At 44.4% G+C, this 22,472-nt stretch overlaps 1 pseudogene; it reads right to left on the reverse strand.

Annotated features, from left to right (window-relative positions):
- Positions 1–7,419: 7,419 nt before the first annotated feature.
- On the reverse strand, positions 7,420–8,824 carry LOC119046714 (nucleolar and spindle-associated protein 1-like; annotated as a pseudogene).
- Positions 8,825–22,472: the final 13,648 nt, after the last annotated feature.

The following is a 22,472-nucleotide window of genomic DNA, read 5'->3' on the forward strand; positions in this document are numbered from 1 at the left end:
AACACAGTTTCCAGATCACAGAAGGTCATCACAGGCAAAGGATATAGAAATGCTAGAAGGACGGTGTGAATTTTTTGCTGTTTGTATTTATTAGCTCCCTTATTTTGTATCTGGCAAATGGCCACAGAAATGGCCATTTATAACATACTTCTAAGTATAAGGGCCGTACATGACCCGGAGTGGATGATAGCATTTACATAGTCACTGTTGTTACGTGCTTGCTGAGTTGCTAGCTTGTCGTGACTCTGCATGGCTTCCACGCCGTCCTCTTCCTGTCGCTGGGCAGTGCGTTACACCCCGGCTGCATCAGTGTCACGGCACACGCAGAACTCGTCTGTAGTGTGGCTGTCAGATTGCATTTACATCCCAAGATGAACCTTTCCTTCTGCATACTAAAGGTAAAGTTTGGGGAATATACTTTAAAAAGGTACTGTATTCCTGAAACCCTAAGCTTTCTATAGTTTGTCAGAACTTAAAGAAAAGGCTTTTAAGGTTTATTTTATTCTCATTCAAGAGGGGGGAAGGGAGAGACAGACAGACAGACAGAACCCGCAATGTGAGAGAAACAGCGATCATCTGCCTCCTATAGGCTCCCCAAGTGGGGGTCAGTCCTGCAGCCGGAGGATGTGACTAAGAATCGAACAGGTGACCTTTCTGTTTCCGGATGGTGCTCCAACCCACTGAGCCATGCTGGCCAGGGCAGAACTTTAAAATTTTTGATGTAATTATCCAACTAGTAACTAGTAAGCTTTCATGCCAAATTTTATATAACGTTCTGGCCTTCCATACTTCAGTACACCTTGTTGTGGCTGATATAATGATGAAAGAAAATATCTCTAAAAGTAAAAACATTTAGGTATATAAATGCTTTCTCTAGTGATAAGTACCTTTGGACCTGGGTATTATCACAGTATTTTCATTAGGCTGTGTTATATCCTTGTTGCTTAAAATTCTCTCTTCCAGAGAAAAAATAATAAGGTTGAATTATCTTATTAAACATATATAGCCCTGGCTGGTGTAGCTCAGTGGATTGAGTGCGGGCCTGTGAACCAGACAATCGTGGTTCGATTCCCAGTCAGGGCACATACCCGGTTGCAGGCCGGTTCCCTGCAGGCCAGTTCCCAGCAGGGGACGCATGAAAGGCAACCATACATTGATGTTTCTCTCCCTCTCTCCTTCCCTTCCCCTCTAAAGATAAATAAATAAAATCTTAAAAACAACAACAACATATATATATGTGTGTATATATATATATTTTTTAAAGATTTTATTTATTTATTTTTAGACAGAAGGGGATGGAGGAGAAAGGGAGGGTGAGAAGCATCACTGTGTGGTTCCCTCTCATGTGCCCCCTACTGGGGACCTGGCCCGCAACCCAGGCATGTGCCCTGACTGGGGACTGAACCTGCAACCCTTTGGTTCACAGGCTAGTGCTCAATCCACTGAGCCACACCAGACAGGGTTAAACATATTTTTGAAGAAAATAACTATGAACATCTGAATATTAAAGATAGAAACATTTAGATAATTCGTATTGTAAGGGATATTTGAACTCAGTGCCTCAATATTCTCAGAAAAATTATTTTTTTCTTAACAGTCAGAGGTATATATATTTTCATTTTGTGTCATACTTGACTATTCTAAATGAAGCTGACATTTACCCTTTTTTTAAAAATTTAACCTTTATTGTATTTTTCCCATGACCATTTAGTCCCCTTATACTACCCTCCCCCCAGACATTTACTCTTCACAAATAAAATATATCTACATGTCTATTTACTACAATGTGCTTACGTTACTTTAAGTGTTCTTTTTACAAACTGTCATCTTAGGACACGTTTTTATGAAAATTAGTTCATTTAACTATATGTTCAAATTGTTTCAAGACAGGTACATTACCAGTGTTTTTTAAGCAACAAAATGTTTAATTTAGCTTATGTCAGGTTCTGAACAGTGTTTTTTTCCATGAGGTTGTGTAAGTGCAAATAAAACCTTCCATTTTGTTGCACACACAAAAGAAAGAAATGGAAATACGTTAGTCTTGTCCTGAAGGCCCACCAGGAAAGCAAGTTCCAGGAAAAATGTTTAAAAGTGCACTTTGCTTGAGATAATGGAAAAAGGTAGCTAGTTAAGAACAAAACAACGATAGTTTAAATGACATCGATAGTCACAAGATGTCTAGTTTCTGCTTTTTGCTTGAAAGGTAACATCACTGTTGCTCAATTATGAGATGTTTCCCAGAATTTTGGTTCCTCAACCTTTTTAGGTCACCTGACCACAGTGACAAAGACACCAGACAAGACGAGGTCAGGAACTGAATTAACCAGACTAAGAAAAACCGGGGAAAGCTGCACAAACACTAACCAGTTAGCTTCATCCTGGCTCCTAATCCATAAACCTCAATTTCTGTCTTTAAAAACCCCCCTTGATTAAAAATCTTTGGGAGGCAGCCCACCGAGAGCATTCCTGTCCGGGCTGCGGCAGTGGGGGGGTGGGGGGGCGGGGTAGGGCGGGAGGCGAGAGAGCCCAGTGGGGGCGCCCTCCCGGGGCACTGGCGCCCCAGCGGACCACCGAGCCCTCCAGAGTAACAGCGCAGGGCCCAGCGGCCCCCACGGTGGGCTGTGTGCTGGGGCCTTGCTTCCCCATCACCCTTGTCTGGGCGGTGATGTACGACCAGAAGGAAAAACGGGTGGACCCGCCTTGCCATCACCTGCTCTCCACCTGCAGCCACGACCTGCTGAGGAGGTGCCGGAGGCTGAGCCGGAGCTACTCTCTGACCTGGGCGACTTGAAGGTTTGGCAAGAAGGTGCTGACAGGTGCTACCGACCGCCTTGCCCTGATCCTCAGAACTATGGGGTCCTGCACTGCTCCCCCTCCCGCTCGCTCTCTCCCAGCTGCCTCAGGGCACTGGGTCTCCATGCCTCCTCCCACCCATCACTGCCCCTCAGGCCTTTAGTCCTTTGTTGGCTGAGTCTACAGTTCTCCCAGACACTGTTGGGAGCTTTTTCCTTTTGGGGCCCTTTCCGTGAGCCTCATCTTTCTTTAATCCCGCCTGACTTGGCTTTCGAATTCTTTTCATGGTGACAGGGCCTGATGTCTGATATTCGCTGTGTATATTTTATAAATAAATGTTAAACAAACAAACAACCTTTGGGCAATTCCAATTTTGAGCACTAGCTCCTGTTCTTTGGGGTGGAGCCATTCCAATAAAACGGTGTATCTTTCTGCACTGCACCGACGCGTCAATTTTCATAGATTTGCTGTGCGCGTGCGCACGGACGCTCTTTCGGTTCTGTAACATTTCTGATGACAAATCTGGTGTCATCATTATCTTTATCCCTCTGTCTTTTTCTCGGGCTGCTTTTCAGTGTTTCATCTCTTGCTCTGTTTTTTAAAAAGAGTTTTGTTTTTGTCACTGGTTTCGAACAATTGATTTTGCATTTTGGTGTCATTTTTGTTCATGTTTTCTGTGCTTCAGTTTTGTTGACTCCTTAGATCTGTGGACTTACAGTTTTCATCAAATTTGACATTTTTGCCATGACTTCTTCAAAGAGTTTTGTGTTCCTCTCCCTTTTTTTGAGTTCTCATATTAACCATATGTGAAGCTGCTTAAAATTGTCCCACGACTCAGCGTCGCTCACCGCTTTTTCCTGTGTGTTTCACTTTGGGCAGTTTTTACTGCTCTGTGTTCAAGGTTCAATAATCTCTTTATCTACAACGTGAAACTTCATCCAGTGTATTTTACCCTGTGTCCTCTGTCATTTTTATCTCTAGACATTCAGTTTGGGTCTTTTAAAAATATCTTCCACATTTCTAGTTAACTTTTTGAACATATGGAATACAGTTGTGATTACTGTTTTAATGCCCTTCTTGATAATTCTAATGTCCATGTCAGTTTCGGGTCAGTTTCAATTACTGGCTAATTTCATTATCAGTTGTGCTTTCCTGCCTCTTTGACTTTGACGCCTGGTGATCTTTGATTTTAATGGTTGGATGCTGCATAGTTTTGTATTCTAATAAATCTGTTGAGGTTGTTTCTTGGTTGTTAATTCGCGTGGAAGCAGTTTTGAAGCAGAAGACAGCATAGGAAGGCCTCTGAGACCCAAATCCTGTTTCGGGCCAGCATTTAGCACCCTGGTTACCAGGAAACGCCATTTACCAATTAGGTAGAATAAATAGTAAACTGAGGCAGGGAGAAGGAAGGAGACAAATCTCACACACTAACTCAGCAGTCCTGAGCCTGGTCCGATAATATTGCCAGGTGTTCCAACATCACAAGAAACACTATGTTAGCAAAAAAGAGGGGAAGTCCTTGAAATTCTTTTTTTAAAAAGATTTTATTTATTTATCTTTAGAGAGGAAGGGAAGGAGAGAAGGAAAGAAATATCAGTGTATGGTTGCCTCTTGTGAGTCCCCTGCTGGGAATTGGCCTGTAACCGAGGCATGTGTCCTGACTGAGAATCGAACCACGATCGTGAGGTTTGCAGGCCTGCACTCAATCCACTGAGCTACAGCAGCCAGGGCCTAAATTCTATGTAGCATTTCCACTATCTGGAAAAGAAAGCCTTGAAACTGTGCTTTCATTCCAAGGCCTGAATGTGGGAGAGGGTCCCCGGTGCCCAAAGAAAGAGCCCATAAAACAACTTTGGTTAATTGCCTACCTCTGGTCACTATCTGTTTTATGAGGGAGTCCCTGATGCTTACAGAAAGAGCCCATAAATAACTTTGGAAAGTGCCCCGATTTTAATTAGCTGCCTCCTGTCACATATTTATTTTACAGCAAGATGAACAAGTGGAGTCTGGAGCAAGATAAGGGTTCCAGCTAACAGACCCCCACACATACCTAAATCTGGGTAGTCACATTCCCCCAGGAAGCTGGCACCACATTTACCCATTAATCAATACGTAACTTTTTTTCCCTTCCTATCCCACCAACTGTGTAAGTCCTCAGAACAAAGGACTCACTTTCTCTTGGGGGCTCTGGGTGCTCTTGGGTCTCTGGCCATCGGGCCTCTGGTCACCTGGCTTCAGGCTGTCCAGGGGCTTGCCACCCTGGTCTTCAGCTGCTCTTGCTTTTGTCAACCTGCTTTGCCCTGAAACTTTGCCTTTTACCCCCTATTCTACCCAGTCCTGTTCTCTTCCATGGGAATGTAATAAGCCGATTACATGCTACCGGATTTGCTGAAATGTAATTCTTTATATGCGTCAGCAAGAAGAACCAGGTCTCTCCCATCAACAGATTGATGCTTTTGGTTTTGCACTGATGTTTTTTAGGTGGGTCCTGAGCAGCACTCCTTCCAGAGCTCATTGTTCCCTACCACTGAGGCAAGACCTTCTTGCCCAAAAGGCCCCATGAAGGAGAAATCTTTCTGGGCTGGCTGGTGGGGACAGGCACTATTCTCATCCTTTAAGATGGCCCTAATCCCTCAACCCAGGTGGCTTCCTCACAGGTATGTGTTGATCTGCACCCTGCTGAATATTCAAGGGCCTTCTGCAGATCTCTGGGCTCTTCCTGTGCAGTTCTCTCCTCTCCAGGTCTCAGTCCTGCAAACTCTTGCCCCCTTGCTCTGCACAGACTCTCAGCTCTGCCTTTTCTGAACTCAGGGAGTCAGTTGGACTTGTTGTTGGGGAAAGAAATCTCTTTCCCTCAACTTTTCCAGATTCTCCAGCTGGTAAATCAGACGCACAAAGACAGATTAACAAGAGAAGAACAAACGAGTTTGGTAACATGCATCACGGATACCCACAGGAGAACTCAGTGATGAGAAACTCAAAGGAGCACTTAGAACTCAGGCACACATAGCGTCTTAACAGAAGAACAAAACTTCAGAGAAGTGAGAAGACAAGGGAAAGGGACTTTGAGTTTTTAGTGCAGCAAATTGTGGTAAGCCAAATATATGGGGGGAACTGATCAAGGTTTGTGGAGTAGGTTCCTCTGGTGGGATAAGAGTCTCGAGTTGTCTGGGGACTAACTTCTGTCGTTCCTGGTAGAAGTGAGTGTGGGGACACTCATCTTTACACATGCGTCCTGCTTGTCGGCAAATTGGGGAGGGCAGATAGGTTTCCTTGCATCTGCCTCTCCTCAACTGCCTTTAGCTCAAAATGACCCTGTGCCATAGTGGAGTATTTCTGGGTGGCGTGTTCTGCCAGACCCCCAGTGGGTTCCCTTCCCTGCCTCTCATCCCTGATCGCAGTCTCTGGGCAGTGCCTGGACAATCAGAAAGCTCACTTCATTGGTTTGCCATTCTTTATTGCCTGATATTGTGTGTATCTCCCAGACCATATTTTGTACATTTTGTCTGTTTCTATTGTTCCACTTGTCTCAGGCAGGAAGACAAATCCAGTTCCGCCTTGGCCAGAAGCGGAAGTCTCTGTAGAGCTTCCTTTATTTCTATTTTGTTTTTTCTACCACCATGAAAAAGGTGTATTTATGAGACTCCGAAGCAATACAAAACTCAAAAACTCCACTCAGGTAAAACAAACATGGATATAACACTGCGCAACTCTAGTTTTTCCATAAATTGAATAAGACTTAAGTTTGACAGCATAGTCATTCTTAAAAAGCAGCAATCCTCAAATTTTAATATGGCCTTGTATATTGTTAAATAAGGAAGGCTAGAATGAACTCTAGAGTTTTGTTCTTAAGAATATGTTGAGTGACCCTGGATGGTGTGGCTCAGTGGATTGAGTGCTGGCCTGCGAACCAAAGGATCGCGGTTCCATTCCCAGTCAGGGCACATGCCTGGGTTGTGGGCCAGGTTCCCAGTAGTGGGCTCACAAGAGGCAATTACACATTGATGTTTCTCTCCCTCTCTCCTTCCCTTCCCCTCTAAAGATAAATAAATAAAATATTTATCTATAGGAGGGGGGAGGAATCTATAGGATGGGTCTCATTAGAAAATAGCTGTATAGGGGCTTTGGATAAAGCCATTTTGAAGAACTTGTGAGCTTTAAGGTAGTAACATCTTTTCAAAAAGTGTAGCATGTAAAGAACCCACCGACACTCCATATTATGAATAAGATCTTTTGACTAAAGTGGGAAAAATAGCATAAAAATATTTACAAAAGAAGTTCAGAATAAAGCAATTTTTGCAGGATGTGAAACTATTCACCTGCATCCATGATGAGGCTTGTTACCAAAACTCATGCTTTCTTCTCTGATTCTTGTTCATGTTTCTTCCATCGCTCCTCCCTGCTCTGGAGACGAGGTTGCTTGTCAGTTTTCCTGTGGAAGCTCATGCTGTCTACATGCTCGTTCAGAGATTTATTTGTCCCCGTGGTTTCAGTTCTCTTTTGTGAGGCTCATAGTTGAGGGTATGAGACAAACTTAACTGGAGACCAATCGCTCGTTTCCTACCGGACACGGGAGTCGGGCTGCTTCAGCTGTCGACTTGCGGGGGTAATAACTACAGCAGGACCTCACTTTGTGGCCTTGAACTCGTTGGTCCCAGTCACAGCCTGGCCTTTTGGGGTGTTCCTAGATGTGGTCACATGTGGAGACTTTTGGCCAGAGTCTTGGTCAATATTTATACTCATTATCTTTTTTTTGTTTTTGTAAAAATATTTTATTGCCTTTAGAAAGAGGGGGGAGAGAGGGAGAGAAGCATTAATGTGGGAGAGAAACATCAATTGGTTGTCTCTGGCAGGTGCCCTGACGAGGTCCCAAACCCAAACCCAGGCATGTGTCCTAAGTGGGAATGGAACCAGCGACCTTTTGCTTCGCGTTGACCCAACCAACTGAGACACGCCAGTCAGGGCTATAGTCATTATCTTTGGTAGCAGCTGAAAACTTGATACTTATTTAACTGCACGGTGAGCGGAGCACTTGATGGACCCCTTGGCACAGAAGGTGCTCCGAGCTGCAGCGTCCTGGGCCCTGCCTCGACAGTGCCACTGGCTGGTGGGATACAAGCTGCCGAGTTCTTGGAGACCAGCTGGAGTTGCCACCCTTCCTCAGGGACAGACTGCTTCTTCAGTTCATTAAGTAAGTTATTCAAAATGTTTCCCTTTTTTCTTAATATATTTACCAATGGGCTCCATTTTTTTTTATCCTCACCTGAGGACATGCTCGCTGATCCTTGAGAGAGGGGTAAGGAGGGGAAGAGAGGGGGGAAACACTGATGTGAGAGGGAAACATCAAGTGACTGCCTCTTGCATGTGCCTCAATGGGGGGCTGAACCTGCAGCCCAGGCAAGAGCCCTGGCCTGGAATTGAACCCACAACCCTGTGGCTTACCGAACAACGCTCCAACCAACTGAGCCACATCAGCCAGGGTTGGACTCTATTTTCTTAAAATAAGCCTCATGAAGCTTCTTAAAGTTTGGAATTGCGCTTGCAGTTGTTTTATTTTTTCCAGATTTGGCAAACCCATCTGTATCTATAGACTCCTCTTTTCTGGAAGGTACCTTTGAATCTTCATGACCACCTACTTGCTTTTTCCTGAGGACACAGCATCCTCACATCTTTGGCTCTCATCTGGTGGAGAAGGAACTGCGGCAACAGTTTTTTTCTCTGAATGATCTTTCTGGGAGTCAGGACTCCCTGGGACAGTCCCGCGCCTTCCCCTCGTTTCTGCCACCTGTCTGGCTGGCTCCCCCTCGGCTTGCTCCTGGCTGCTAATCCGCACCTTGGTTTCGTCAGAAGAGGATGCAGACATTTGACTTTCATCCTGATTTTCATTGTTTCTTGCTTCCTGTTTCAGCTGGGCTTTCAAATCGAGCAACTTCTCAGGCCTCCGGTTAGGCCAAAGGCCCAGGCTCTTGGCCCAATTCTTCAGGTCACTGTACTTGAAGGAGTCCAGCGCTTCCAGGGAGAGGACAGGCATTGTGACCTGTGGTCCAGGCAATGACGGAGAGTATCCTTCAGCCCCCGCTGCATGGGTCACATCTCTGTCACCTTCTGTAGAACTTATTTTAAATGTGCATTTATGATTTGTCTCTGCCCTCTCTAAGATCAGCTCCAGGGGGACAAGGATGTTTGTCTGCTGTCCCTGCCCTGCAGATTCCCAGTCCTTAAATCAGTGTCTGACACATGGTAGGTACTTGATAAGTATTCATAGAATAGATGAGTGAATGGATAAAGTGAGTCCTGTTATTACTCCATTTTATAGATGAGGAAATTAGGGCACAGAGGGATCAGTCACTTGAGAAGACAGTCAAACTCAAGCAATCTTGAAACAGGCGGAAAAGTGAGAGGTCCCCAGAGAAATTCCCCCACAGCCAAATGGTTGGCAGATGGGGGATGCGGGACAGGCTTAAGATGCTTTGCATACATATCTATGGCAACTTGATAGCTAGTTAATAGCTGTGCTACTGCCCCAGAGCAAAAGGTGTAGTGACTTTCAGAATGTATCCTGACTTGTGACTTAGCCAGGGAGGCCGTCCCCTGCGTCACTGAGTCATACTTGCCCTGGGTAGAGGTGGCAGCTGAGAGAAGGTAGAAGATACGGAAAACTGGCAAATGCAGCTCAGTGTGGGAGGAACTGCATAGGAGGTCAGGTAGGACACTCTGGATCAGGATTTAAAAGAAGGGCAGGCAGCCATGAAGTGGGAGACCCATGATGTAGCAACTAGACAATTTGCAGGAGAGATGGTCTGCCATGGGGGGAAGCCACGTGCGCCAAGTAATGAAAGGGAAGGAGGAGGAGTCATGAGGAAGGAGCCATGAGCCGGAAGGGAATTCAGCCATGCTGCCTGCAATGACGTAGCAGGTATGCAGTTTGTAGCCATGATTCCACCATGCAGCCTGGTGGAGTAAGGAAGGAGGTTAGTGCCCACTCCAACCGACTCTAAAGCCACCAAGGACTCTGTCTTGCAAGATGCTGACCTGCTGTCTCGCAGACCTGCACTTCTAGGACTCAGTGAGGTGCCCCAGGGCTGAGATGAAGGACATGGATATAGTCTTAGAACAGAGACCCTGTTCTAAGACCGGTTTTTCCCACTTTCTGGAAGAGCACTGAATCATGGTGAATCATGAACGCACCTGCGTAGAAGACTCTACATGACCCCCGCTTCATTATAACATTATAATAAGTTAACATTGTGTGACCCCCCCTTCTCTGGTGGCCAGTCAAGGAAAATCATGGGAGACCACATGTGCAGTAGCTTTAAAGTAATACAACTACTTGTGCATACACAGTAAAACCCCACTTAAACTAGCTAGGAAATATCTGCCCTATAAGAATAGAATCCCTCCAGCCCCTGAGGTCAGTCACTGCTCAGAGTTGGCCTGCTCCCATGTTCTGTGAAGTGTACTACTGCTTAATAAATCTGCTCTCTCTCTCTTTCCGTGATAAACTCTCTGTGTGTTCAGTTCAGTTCTTTGTCCACAATCACCAAGAACCTGGTCACCTGTGCCTACCTGCAACAGTTTTTGGTGAGCCAGCCAGGAGGAGACACCAGAGTGGTAAGCCCCCTTTGCTGCCCTGGCACTCATTGCTATCGATTCCATTTTGGTGAGTTTGATGTTCTCTGATGGAAGGTCAGCCACCAAATTGTGGGCACAGGTCAAGCATTTAAAAGCCACAAGGGTGCCCACTGCTTGAAGACACCTGTGATAGGATAATTGGGGTGCAGAATGGGGTTAGCCTTACCCCACCCCCCCAGGTGCAAGAAAATGTCTGCACACCGGTCAGGCACACTGTGAAAACCGAAAGACACTGCCCCACCCGTGGCCGCTCCCTGATAGCCATAGTCCCACCTTCCATACAGGATATCAGTCACCACCTCGCCTGTGCTATGACTTCCTTTTGCAGTCTCCTCATCAGGCCCACAGATAGTCTTTTATGCTTGCCCTCCCTGGCTGACTTTGGCCTTTATACCTGCACTCGTACCCCACTTGCCTTTTGTGTAGAAAGCGTTCCTGCTGTCTTTATACCCAGGATATCTATATCGGGGTCACTAATAGTCCCATCACTAAGTATATATAGTTGCAGGAATGGGTCACTCCCACCTTTGGCCTGTATGTACTATCATTGTAAGCAGCAACATTGGGCAGAGCCGCTTAGCAGGTGCCTGCTGGTTGTTTGTTACCAGAATGGCCACATGGAGCCACTCTTACCCAATTACTTGAATTTGAAATTCTCACGTGGTTTACTTGCCCCTGGGGGTATTTTAATTTCCCCTCTCAGTCTGTCATCCCACTATGAGATCCACCTCCAGTATGAATGGGGAACCTTCAGACAACTCTTGAGGTCCCTTTGTGGAAATTTCAGACTCAGGTAAAATTTCTTAAACCTCTGGAAAAATTAGATAGAATAATACCTGAGTGTCCTCTTTGTGATTTGAAAAATAGTCATTTTATAATAAGGTCATCTTGGTGCCCCTCTTGGTGGTTTATGGGGCCAGAAACCATTTTACTAGTAAGACACACCTCCTTTGCCTCAGACCTGAAGGCTTACAGGAAGGTGAGGGCCTCCGGAGATGGAGAATACAGGAATGGAAATGTACTCAGGCTACTTGGATAGAGCAGTGGGCCTGGGGTCGTCAGGATTATAGACAATTACTCAAGGATGCTGGACTGGTTCCCTCCCAACAGTTCTTTGCAGCCTGGACACTCAGCAGGGCCATGAATTATGCAAATGATGTCCAGGGCCATGAATTATGCAAATGATGTCCAGAGAACACAAAACCTCTGAATTAAACATAGAAAAAGAAACAAAACTAGACTGTGGTGATCCTCTTAAGTCTTTTAGATTTGTGTCAGCCAACACTCACTAGGATTTCTTTCACCAGAGATGTCTGGAAGGTGGGTGCGATCCCGGGGGTCACCCTGTGGCCCACGAGGAAAGCTCCTGAGGCAAGCAAAGAGGGATGCCTCTAGATTGCAAAGGAGTGTCTTTGTGGTTTTTTTTTTCCCTTCTCTTTAAGATCACTGCAGTTGAGATGGGAACCACACCTTCCATCTTTTTCAAATTACCATTGGGTTGGATTCTTAGCAATTGGGATAAATTTGACCCTAAACATTTAAAAAGAAAGAGATTAGTTTTCTTTTGTAACACTGTTTGGCCCCAATATAAATTAGGGGGCAGAGAGATATGGCCTGAGAATGGAAGCAGGAATTATAATACTACCCTACAGTTAGATCTGTTCTACCGGAGGGAAGGCAAATGGTCTGAAATTCCTTAGGTGCAGGAACTTATGGCTTTATATCGAGATCCCTCATTCTGCTCTGGCTCCACTGACAGAACGTACAGGCCCAAGTGTCGACCAATTAGATGATACCCTCCTTATTCCCCACCTGTCTCTCAAGGGGGATTAAGGGGACCCCAGAGTTCTGGGGTCTCTGCCCCTACCTTAGAGGGATCAGCCTTTCCACTGCCTTATGCTGTGGACAACCTAAAGCCACCAGCTGAGGAAAAGGTCAGCCCCACAGGACAGACTAGGAGCGGCGCTTCTCATCTCCCTACCACTCCTCCACTCCCACCACTGAGGGAGGTAGCAGGCCCCGAAGGCGCTATAAGGGTATAAGTGCCCTTCTCTATAATCGATTTACAATATTAAGACAGGCTAGGGAGTTTTTCAGAGGATGCTTCACGTTTCACTAGTAATTTCCAGACTCTTACTTTAGCCTTCAGTACGTCATGGAGGGATTTGTACATAATTCTGACCACCTGCTGATCCCCAGATGAGAAACGGCGGATCTGGGGGGAGGCCTGCGAACATGCAGACCAGCTGCGCACCTGGCACTAGCCGGCTACTTCTGCCTCACTCCACAGGATCTTTTGTTTACATGTGGCCTTTCAAAACATGTATGATGGACTGCATGCCTACACTTTTGGTGTATATAATTGGGATTATTTGTTGTACCCCACTCTATTTCTTACTTTGGTTCCTCAGCCCCGTATTGTACAGATCTATCCGTGTTGTTCTGTGCATGTCTCGTCCCATGTTCTCACTGGCTGCACAGGACTCCCTGGTGTGTTTCCCCGCAGTTCACCAGCCCAGCTCTCCTAGGGTGGAACCCAGGGGCAGCGAGGCTGCCTCCAGCTGCCATTGCCACAGGTTATGCTCAGTAAAAACTGCAGGCACCTCCCCTTACAGACTCAGGTGGACATTTCTAGGGGATGCTGTCCAGGAGCACAACGTCTGTGTCGGAGACTCTGTGTAAACTGAGTCTGCGGGGCAGGGAGTGCACATTGCCCTCTGGAATGGCCCCACCAGCCCACGCTCCCACCCACGGTGCATGGGGGCTCCTGGGCCCACACGTAATTTATGCGGCTTTCTGACTTTTGCCAGTCTACCAGGTGCAAAGTGATATCTCATTGCTTTCCCCCCCTATTTTATTATGAAAAACTTTGAACATACAGAAAAGTTGGAAGAAATGTTGTGGTAAACACCCATATCTGTTGTCTTAACTTCCATTTTTCTTTTACTGATTTCAGAGAGAGAGAAACATCAATTTGTTGTTCCACTAATCTCTGTATTCATTGGTTGACTTTTGTATGTGCCTTGACTGGGGATCGACCCTGCAACCTTGCTGTATCAAGATGATGTTCTAACCAAATGAGGTACTTGGCCAAGGCTTAACTTACACTTTCTTGAGTCCTTATGATTTTGAACACATTTTTATATGCTTGCTAGTTTTTGGGGTCTCCTGACATTTAAACGTTCATATCTTTTGCTCGGAGGTGGCTGTCTTGTTCATTTGTAAAGGTTCTTTGAATATCCTTGATATTAATCCTTTGTCAGTTTCAAGCACGTGGCAAGTATCTTCTTTCACTCAACTATATAATAATTTTGTTCATGGTTCCTTCACTGAACTGCATCCTTTATGTTATCTATGTACTTTGGAATTTTCAAGCCTACACACAGCAGAGAGACAGCACAATGATCCCCCGCTTAGCTGCTTCCCAGTTTCAACAGTGATCACGGTGTAGCCAGTCTTATTTCAATTATCTTCCTTCACTCTTTTTTTTTCTGGAACATTTTTTTTCTTAAAAAAAAATTATTTATTTATTTTTAGAGAGAGGAGAAAGGAGGGAGAAAGAGGGGGAGAGGAACACTGATGTGGGAGAAAAATGTCAGTTGTCACAAACCCCCACCTGGGGACCTGGCCTGCAACCCAGGCATGGGCCCTGACCAGGAATTGAACCAGTGACCCTTCGGTTCTCAGGCTGGCGCTCAATCCACTGAGCCATACCAAATGTTTCATTTTCAACATTTTGCTGTGCAAAAATTTCAATCCCTGGTCCTACCTTTCAACCTGAATGGTTGCAGCCATCTCCGGGGTCCTTGCCCCATAGTCTGGCCTACATGTGCAGCCATGGGCTCTTTCCAAAACAGAATAGGGTCATGCTTACAACCATCCGCAGAATGTCAGAGGGATGGCAGTGAGAGAGTTTCCCTTTGTCTCTCCCTCTGAAATTTCAACAAGTTAAACAGCTCTAACTCAACAAAGGATTCCCAGCTCTAACTTCAACAAGTTAAACAGCTCAGTGCTTAGTCCTGCCTGAAAGATTGGTGCACAGAAGCACCTAAAGGTGGGTCAGCGGGCCCTGACCGGTGTGGCCCGGTGGACTGACTCGGCAGCATCCTGCAAACCTAAAAATTCCATTTCCAGTCAGGGCACATGCCTGGGCAGTGAGCCCGGTCCCCGGCTGGGGGCGTGTGAGAAGCAACCAATCGATGCACATAGATATTTCTTTCTCATTCCCTTCCCATCTCTCTAAAATAAAACATTAAATCTTAAAAAAAAAAATAAAAGTGACCAAGCAGGAACAAACAGGGGAGGCAGGAAGGGAGGAGAGCCCAGACTAACTAGAGATGGAGCCTTGCAGCCAGGAGCTCACACAGGCTCAGCCCAGATAGGAGAGAAAGCCATCCGTGAATAGCACTTTCTCCAGCCGGGAGGAGCAGAGACTTGGTGGCAGTTAGCATTCCTGCTTCCTGCAGAAGCGGTGACCTGGGCAAGAGGCAGTTAGCATTCTAGACAAAGAGAGGAAGCTACAGCGCTCAGTTACCCAGGGACTTTCAGACTCACCACCTATTGCCCTTGGTGTCGGGTGGTGGAGCAGATTATCTGTAAACCCAGGAACTGTCACTACGGGCTCACTATTTCCCCTGAGCAAAGGAACACTGTCTGACAGATCCCTGGTTGGGGCCCCACGTGTGTGTGTGTGTGTGGGGGGGTAAACCTATGGAGGTTCAAGGTCACCATTACCAAGAGGGCAAAACAATGAAACAGTGGATCCCCAGAGACAACCTTACCCCTAAGCATTGCTGCTACACTTTTTATTTTTTTGCATATATATATTTTAAATTCTATTTATTCATTTTTATTTTAAAGTGTATTTTATTAATTATGCTATTACCATTTCCCAACTTCCCCCCTTTATCCTCCCTCTACTCTGCACTCCCCCCCCCCAGCATCTCCCCCACTTAGTTCATGTCCATGGGTTGTACATATAAGTTCTTTGGCTTCTCCATTTCCTGTACTATTCCTAACCTCCCCCTGTCTATTTCTACCTATCATTTATGCTTCTTATTCCCTGTACCCTTATCCCCCATTCTCCCTCCTCCCCCTCCCAACTGAAATCCCTCCATGTGATCTCCATTTCTCTGGTTCTCTTCCTGTTCTAGTTGTTTGCTTAGTTTTTGTTTTCATTGTTTTTCTGCATTGCTGCTATACTGCTGGTAGCCTCAAAGCTTTGGGGGGTTTCACAAAGCTTAAAAAACTTGTCGTTCAGCACCACCTACTGGAAAATAATAGAAAGACCTCTTCATAGTAATATGCTAGCAAGTTCTGTTAATACATAGCTGCCTAGATTGAGAGCAAACACATCAAGTACCATGAATAACCCAGGTAGCAAGGGAGCTCAGAAAGAACATAAAAAATCTCCAGAAAGCAAACTTGACACATGGAAATGTGTGATATAAATGATAGAGAATTCAGGATTTCAGTTCTGAAAATATTCAATGAGATGTGAAAAAAATACAGACAGCAATTTCACGAGCTCAGCAAACAACTTAATGAACAAAACAACTTCACCAATGAGATTAAAACTTTCAAAAAGAGCCAAACAGAAATCATGGAGATGAAGAATTCCAAAAAGAGATGAAGAATGAACTATGAGCATAGAAAACAGAGCAAATCAAATGGATGAAAGTATCGCTGATATTGATAAAAATCTGGAAACTATGCAGAGAGAAGAAACAAGAGACCTGAGCCTTAGAAAAGAGCTCTATGAGAACTGCCCGAGTCCATCAGAAAAAGCAATATAAGAAGAATAGGTGATTTCCGGTCAAGGTGGAGGAAGAGGTAGACCTACCCCCTTGCACAACCATAGAAAGAATTACAACCAGATCTCAAAACAAATAATATCCAGAACCATCAGGGAAACAAACTGTATGGAAGCCCAACCACCAAATATTTAAAAGAGCCATGTTAGGACTTCCAGCCAAGATGGAAAAGTAGGTAGACACACTGTGCCTCTTTGCTCAACCAAAAGAAGGACAGCAATTTAAAAACAAAAAACAACTAGAACTGGCAGAAAATAGAACTGTGTGGATATCCGACAACCAAGGAGTCAAAGAAGACATATTCATCCAGACCAGTAAGAGGGGTGGAGATGGGCGTGAGGACAGGACTTGCAGCAAGGCAGTGGCTGGTGGACCCAGAACTGGATTGTGGAGCGGGGCACACAAGGCTGCAGCTGGCCAGCCAGACTGGGGTGGCAGCTAGTGGAGGGGGCGGTTCCACGTTCACGCACAGATAAACTGGGAGGAACGACTGGGGAGCAAGACAGACCACGAAACCCAGAGCTCCAGCTCAGGGAAATAAAGTCTCAAACTACTGATTGGAAACACCTGTGGGGGTTGAGGCAGCGGGAGAAACCCCCAGCCTCACAGGAGAGTTTGTTGGAGAGACTCACAGGGTCCTAGAATGCACACAAGCCAGCCCACCCAGGAATAGCACCAGAAGGGCCCAAGTTGCTTGTGGGAAGCAGGGTAAGTGACTGAAAGCCGCAGACAGTGGAACAAGTGCCATTGTTCTCTCTCGAACCCCTGCTCCACATACAGTGTCACAACAAAGTGATGCGGGTTACTCCTTCCGGGTGAACACCTAAGGCTGTGCCTCTTACTAGGTAACAGGCCCATCAAGAACCCCCCCCCCAAACTGGCCCAAATGAAAGAACAGATCAAAGCTCCAGAAAAAAAATATAACTAAGTGATGAAGAGATAGCCAACCTATCAGATGCAGAGTTCAAAACACTGGTAATCAGGATGCTCACAGAACTGGTTAAATTCGGAAATTAGATGAAAAAATGAAGGCACTGCTAAATGAAATAAAGGAAAAAGCACAGAAAACCAATAGTGATGGGAAGGAAACTGGGACTCAAATCAACAGTGTGGACCAGAAGAAAGAAAGAAACATTCAACCATAAAAGAATGAAGAAACAAGAATTCAAAAAAAATGAGGAGAGGCTCAGGAACACTCAAAGAAAATTTGGTACCTATTCTTCTCAAACTCTTCCAAAAGATTTGAAGAAGAGGCAATACTTTCTAGCACATTCTGTGAGGCCAACGTAACCCTGATACCAAAACCTGATGAGGATAACACACACACACACAAAACTGCAAACCAATATCTCCCATGGATGCAGATGCAAAAATCCAAAACAAAATAGTAGCAGATTGATACAACAGTACCTTAAAAAAATAACACATCACTATCAAGTAGGGTTCATTCCAGGGACACAGCGTGGTTCAATATATGCAAATTGATCAATGTAATACACTACATTAACAAAACCGGATAGAAATGATATGCTCTTATCAGTAGATGTAGAAAAACATTTGATGCGATACAACATCCATTTATGATGAAAACAATGAGTAAGATGGGAAGAGAAGGACCTCAACATAATAAAGTCCAGGTATGACAAACCCTCAGTCAGTGTCATACCCAATGGAGAAAAACTGAAAGCTTTTCCTCTAAAATCAAGAATAAGACAGGGATGCCCAGTCTCACCACTCCTATTCAACATAGTACTGGGAGTTCTAGCCAGAGCAATCAGGCAAAAGAAATAAATAAAAAGCATCCAAATTGGGAAAGAAGAAGTACAAGTGTCATTTTTTACAGATGACATGATTCTTTATATAGAAAACCCTAAAGACTCCATCAAAAAATGATTAAAAACAATGCACAAATACAGTAAAGTTGCAGGGTAGAAAATCAATGTACAAAAATCCACTGTTTTCCTATGTACTAAAAATGAGACATCAGAAAAAGAAGTGAAGAGAACAACTCCTTGGCAATTGCAACTAAAAGAATAAAATACCTAGGAATAAACTTAGCAGAGGGTGTGAAAAACCTGTGTCCTGAAAACTAGAGAGCATTAATTGAAAGAGACAGAAAAACACAACACAGTGGAGAGGTATTCTGTCCATGGATTGGAAGAATCAACATAGTTAATATGGTCATATTACCCAAAGCAATATACAGATTTAATATAGTCCCCATAAAAATCCAAATGTCATTTTTCTAAAGATTTTATTTATTCATTTCTAGAGAGAGGGGAATGGTGGCAGAAAGGGAGAAAAACATCAATGTGTGATTGCCTCTTGCACACCCCTCACTGGGGACCTGGCCTGCAACCCAGGCATGCGCCCTGCTGGGAATCAAACCAGCAACCCTTTGGTTTGTAGGCCAGCACTCAATCCACTGAGCTACACCAGCCAGGGTCCAGTGTCATTTTTGAAAGAAATAGAACAAAAAAACATCATACTGGTATGTAGACACAAAAGACTCCAAATAGTCAAGACAACCCTGACTACAAAAAACAAAGCTGGAAGTATCATACTACCTGTCTTTCATTTCCTTCCTTCCTTCCTTCCTTCCTTCCTTCCTTCCTTCCTTCCTTCCTTCCTTCCTTCCTTCCTTCCTTCCTTCCTTCCTTCCTTCCTTCCTTCCTTCCTCCCTCCCTCCCTCCCTCCCTCCCTCCCTTCCTCTCTACTTTTTATTGTATTGTTCCCATTACCACTAAGTCCCCTTATACACCCCCACAGTCACCACACTCCATGTTCATTAGTCCATTTTCCTTTTGCTCACCCCTCCACACCCCTACCCTCTCCCATCAGCTGCCATCCTGCTCTCCATCTATGAGTCTGTCTCTGTTTTGCTTGTTAGTTCAGTTTTTTCATTAAATTCTACATGCGAGTGAAATCATATGGTATTTGTCTTTCTCTAACTAGCTTATTTCACTTAGCTAATGTTCTCCAGGTCCATCCATGCTGTTGCAAGTGGTAAAATTTCTTCCTTTTTTTCAGCTGAGTAGTATTCCATTGTATAAATGTACCATAGATGTTTTATCCACTCATCTACCAATAAATACTGGGCTGCTTCCATATCTTTGCAACTGTAAATAATGCTGCAATGAACATAGGAATACTTATGTTCTCTTGAGTTAGTGTTTTGGGTTTCTTCGGATATATTCCCCGAAGTGGGATCACTGGGTCAAAAGGCAGATCCTTTTTTAATTTTTTGAGGTACCTCCATACTGTTTTCATAGTGGCTGCACCAATCTACATCCCCACCAAGAGTGCAAAAGGGTTCCCCTGTCTCCACATCCTCACCAGCACTTGTTGTTTGTTGATTAACTGATGACAGCCATTCTGATGGGTGTGAGATGGTATCTCATTGTGGTTTTAATTTGCATTTTTTAAAGATTTTTATTTATTTTTAGAGAGGGGAAGGGAGGGAGAAAGAAAGGGAGAGAAACATCAATGTGTGGTTGCCTCTCCCTCACCCTGCACTGGGAACCTGGCCTGCAACCCAGGCACGTGCCTTGACTGGGAATCGAACTGGTGACCCTTTGGTTTGAAGGCCAGCGTTCAATCCACTCAGCCACACCAGCCAGGGTTAAATTGCATCTTTCGGATGATTAGTAATGTGGAGCATCTTTCCATGTCTATTGGCCATCTGTATGTCCTCTCTGGAGAAGTGTCTATTTAAGTCCTTTGCCCATTTTTAAAATTGGGTTGTTCTTTTGGTGTTGAGTTTTGTAAGTTCTTTAAAAATTTTGGATATTAACTCCTTTTCAGATGTATCAATGAATATGTTGTCCCATTTTGTGGTGTTTTATTTTTTTTTATTTATTTATTTTTTTATTATAAATTTTCTTTCTACTCTTTTTTTTTTAAAATATTTTATTATTTATTTATCTTTAGAGGGGAAGTGGGGGAAGGAGAGAGGGAGAGAAACATCAATGTATGGTTGCCTTTTGTGCGTCCCCTGCTGGGAACTGGCCTGCAGGGAACCGGCCTGCAACCCAGGCATGTGCCCTGACTGGGAATCGAACCGCGATCGTGTGGTTCGCAGGCCCGCGCTCAATCCACTGAGCTACACCAGCCAGGGCCCATTTTGTGGCGTTTTAAACATTTTGTTGATATTTTCCTTTGCTGTGCAAAAACTTTCTAGTTTGATGTAGTCCTATTTGTTTATTTTTTCTTTTGTTTCCCTTGCCTGGGGAGATGTATCTGATAAAATATTGCTATGAGCAATGTCTGAGATTTTTCTGCCTATGTGGTCTTATGGTTTCAGGTCTAATATTAAAGTCTTTAACACATTTTAAATTTATTCTGAATGTGGTGTGAGGTGGTCTAATTTCATTTTTCTTCGTGTATTTGTTCAATTCTCCCAATGCCATTTATTGGATAAACTGTCTTTAGCCCATTGTGTGTGCTTGTTTGTTCTGTCAAATACTAACTAACTATAAAGTTTCAGGTTTATTTCTGGGCTCTCTGTTCTGTTCCATTGATCTATGTGTCTGTTTTTATGCCAGTACCCTGATATCTTGATTATTATACTATATGGCCTTATAGTACACAGTTTCATACTAGGTAGTGTGATTCCTGCAACTTTGTTCTTCTTTCTCAGGATCACTGTTGCTATGTAGGGTCTTTTGTGGTTCTGAAACAGAACCACTCTGGGTTCTACTGCCCACTGCCAAAAAACCGTGACTCCCAAAGCCAGAATCTTATGAAAAGGAAAGGAACCATTTATTAAAAAGTTATACATGTTTAGAATAATAGTGGAATTCTGCCATTAAATCCCACTCTCTTTAGAAACAAAAAAACAGCCAGAAACACACAGTCCTGCCTCCCCTTTACAAACCAGGCCAGTCAGAGGTACCGTCTCTCAGGAAAAGAAAGAGAAGTCTGTAGCTTAGGTAGGCAGATTCCCATCCATATTCTGGCTTCTTTCAGTCGTCCATGCTCAGCTAGGCTCCTACTCTTAATCCAAAATCGCATGGCACCTCCTCATGGAGGGCCGGTCCGGGGGGTCCTTCTGTATCCTTTCAAACTCTGTGGCCAAGAGAGCATGGCAGCCCGACACCTGAGCTTAAATCCCAGCTTGGATCTTCCTCCATTACTTCATTTCGGACTCCTCCCACAGTGGGTTGTTACAGCTTCCCTTCCCGATATCTCTTGCCCTTCTCAACTGCTACTGTTAGTCAAGGGAGGCATGGCCTGGGGATGTAGGAGCTGCCTCAGGCTACATCACCAATTGGAGTTGTGCCCCTTTTCCTGGCTCAGAGTGCAGCAGGCACAACTATTAGCATTACTAAAACACTGGCCAAGTTCTTTAGATATGCAAAATAAGTTTCAATGGCCCTGCTTGACTTCCCCTTCCCCCCAGCCATATGAGTGGTGGTATTTCCTACATTCCTGGGCACCCCAAGTTCGGGACACCTGTTACAGTTCCATATAAATTATTTTAAAATATTTTATTTATTTATTTTTAGAGAGGGGGAGGGAGAAAGAGGGAGAGAACATCGATGTGTGAGAGAAACAACCATCAGTTGCTTCTTGCTTGCCCCCAGCAGGGGACCTAGCCTGCAACCCAGGCATGTAACTGGGTATCAAACTGGTAAACTTCTAGTCTGCAGGCCAGTGCTCAATCTACTGAGCCACACCAGCCAGGGCTAATTTTGGAAATATTTGTTTCTAGTTCTGTGAAATACATCTTCGGAATCTTGATAGGAATTGCCTTGCATCTACAGATTGCTTTGGGTAGTATGGACATTTTAATGATGCTGATTCTTCCTGTCCATGAATACGGTATGTGCTTCCACTTGTTTGTATCTTCTTCAATTTCTTTCTTTGTTGTCTTATAATTTTCTGAGAAAAGATCTTTTACATTTTTGGCTAGGTTTATTCCTAGGTATTTCATTCTTTTTGAAGCAATGGTGAATATATTGTTTTCATAATTTCAGTTTCTGTTAGTTCGTTACTGGCATATAAAAATGCAGCTGATTTCTGGATATTAATTTTGTATCCTGATTCTTTGCTGAATTCATTTATCAGTTCTAGTAGCTTCTTGGTGGAATCTGGGATTCTCTATGCACACTATCATGTCAGCTGCAAATAGAGACAGTTTTACTTTTTCCTTTCCAATTTGGATGTCTTTTATTTCTTCCTTCTGTGTGGTCACTGTAGCTAGGGCTTCCTGTACTATGTTGGATAAAAGAG

Source organism: Artibeus jamaicensis, unplaced genomic scaffold, assembly GCF_021234435.1.
Source record: "Artibeus jamaicensis isolate MK-2021 breed Jamaican fruit bat unplaced genomic scaffold, CSHL_Jam_final contig_47, whole genome shotgun sequence".
Taxonomy (NCBI): domain Eukaryota; kingdom Metazoa; phylum Chordata; class Mammalia; order Chiroptera; family Phyllostomidae; genus Artibeus; species Artibeus jamaicensis.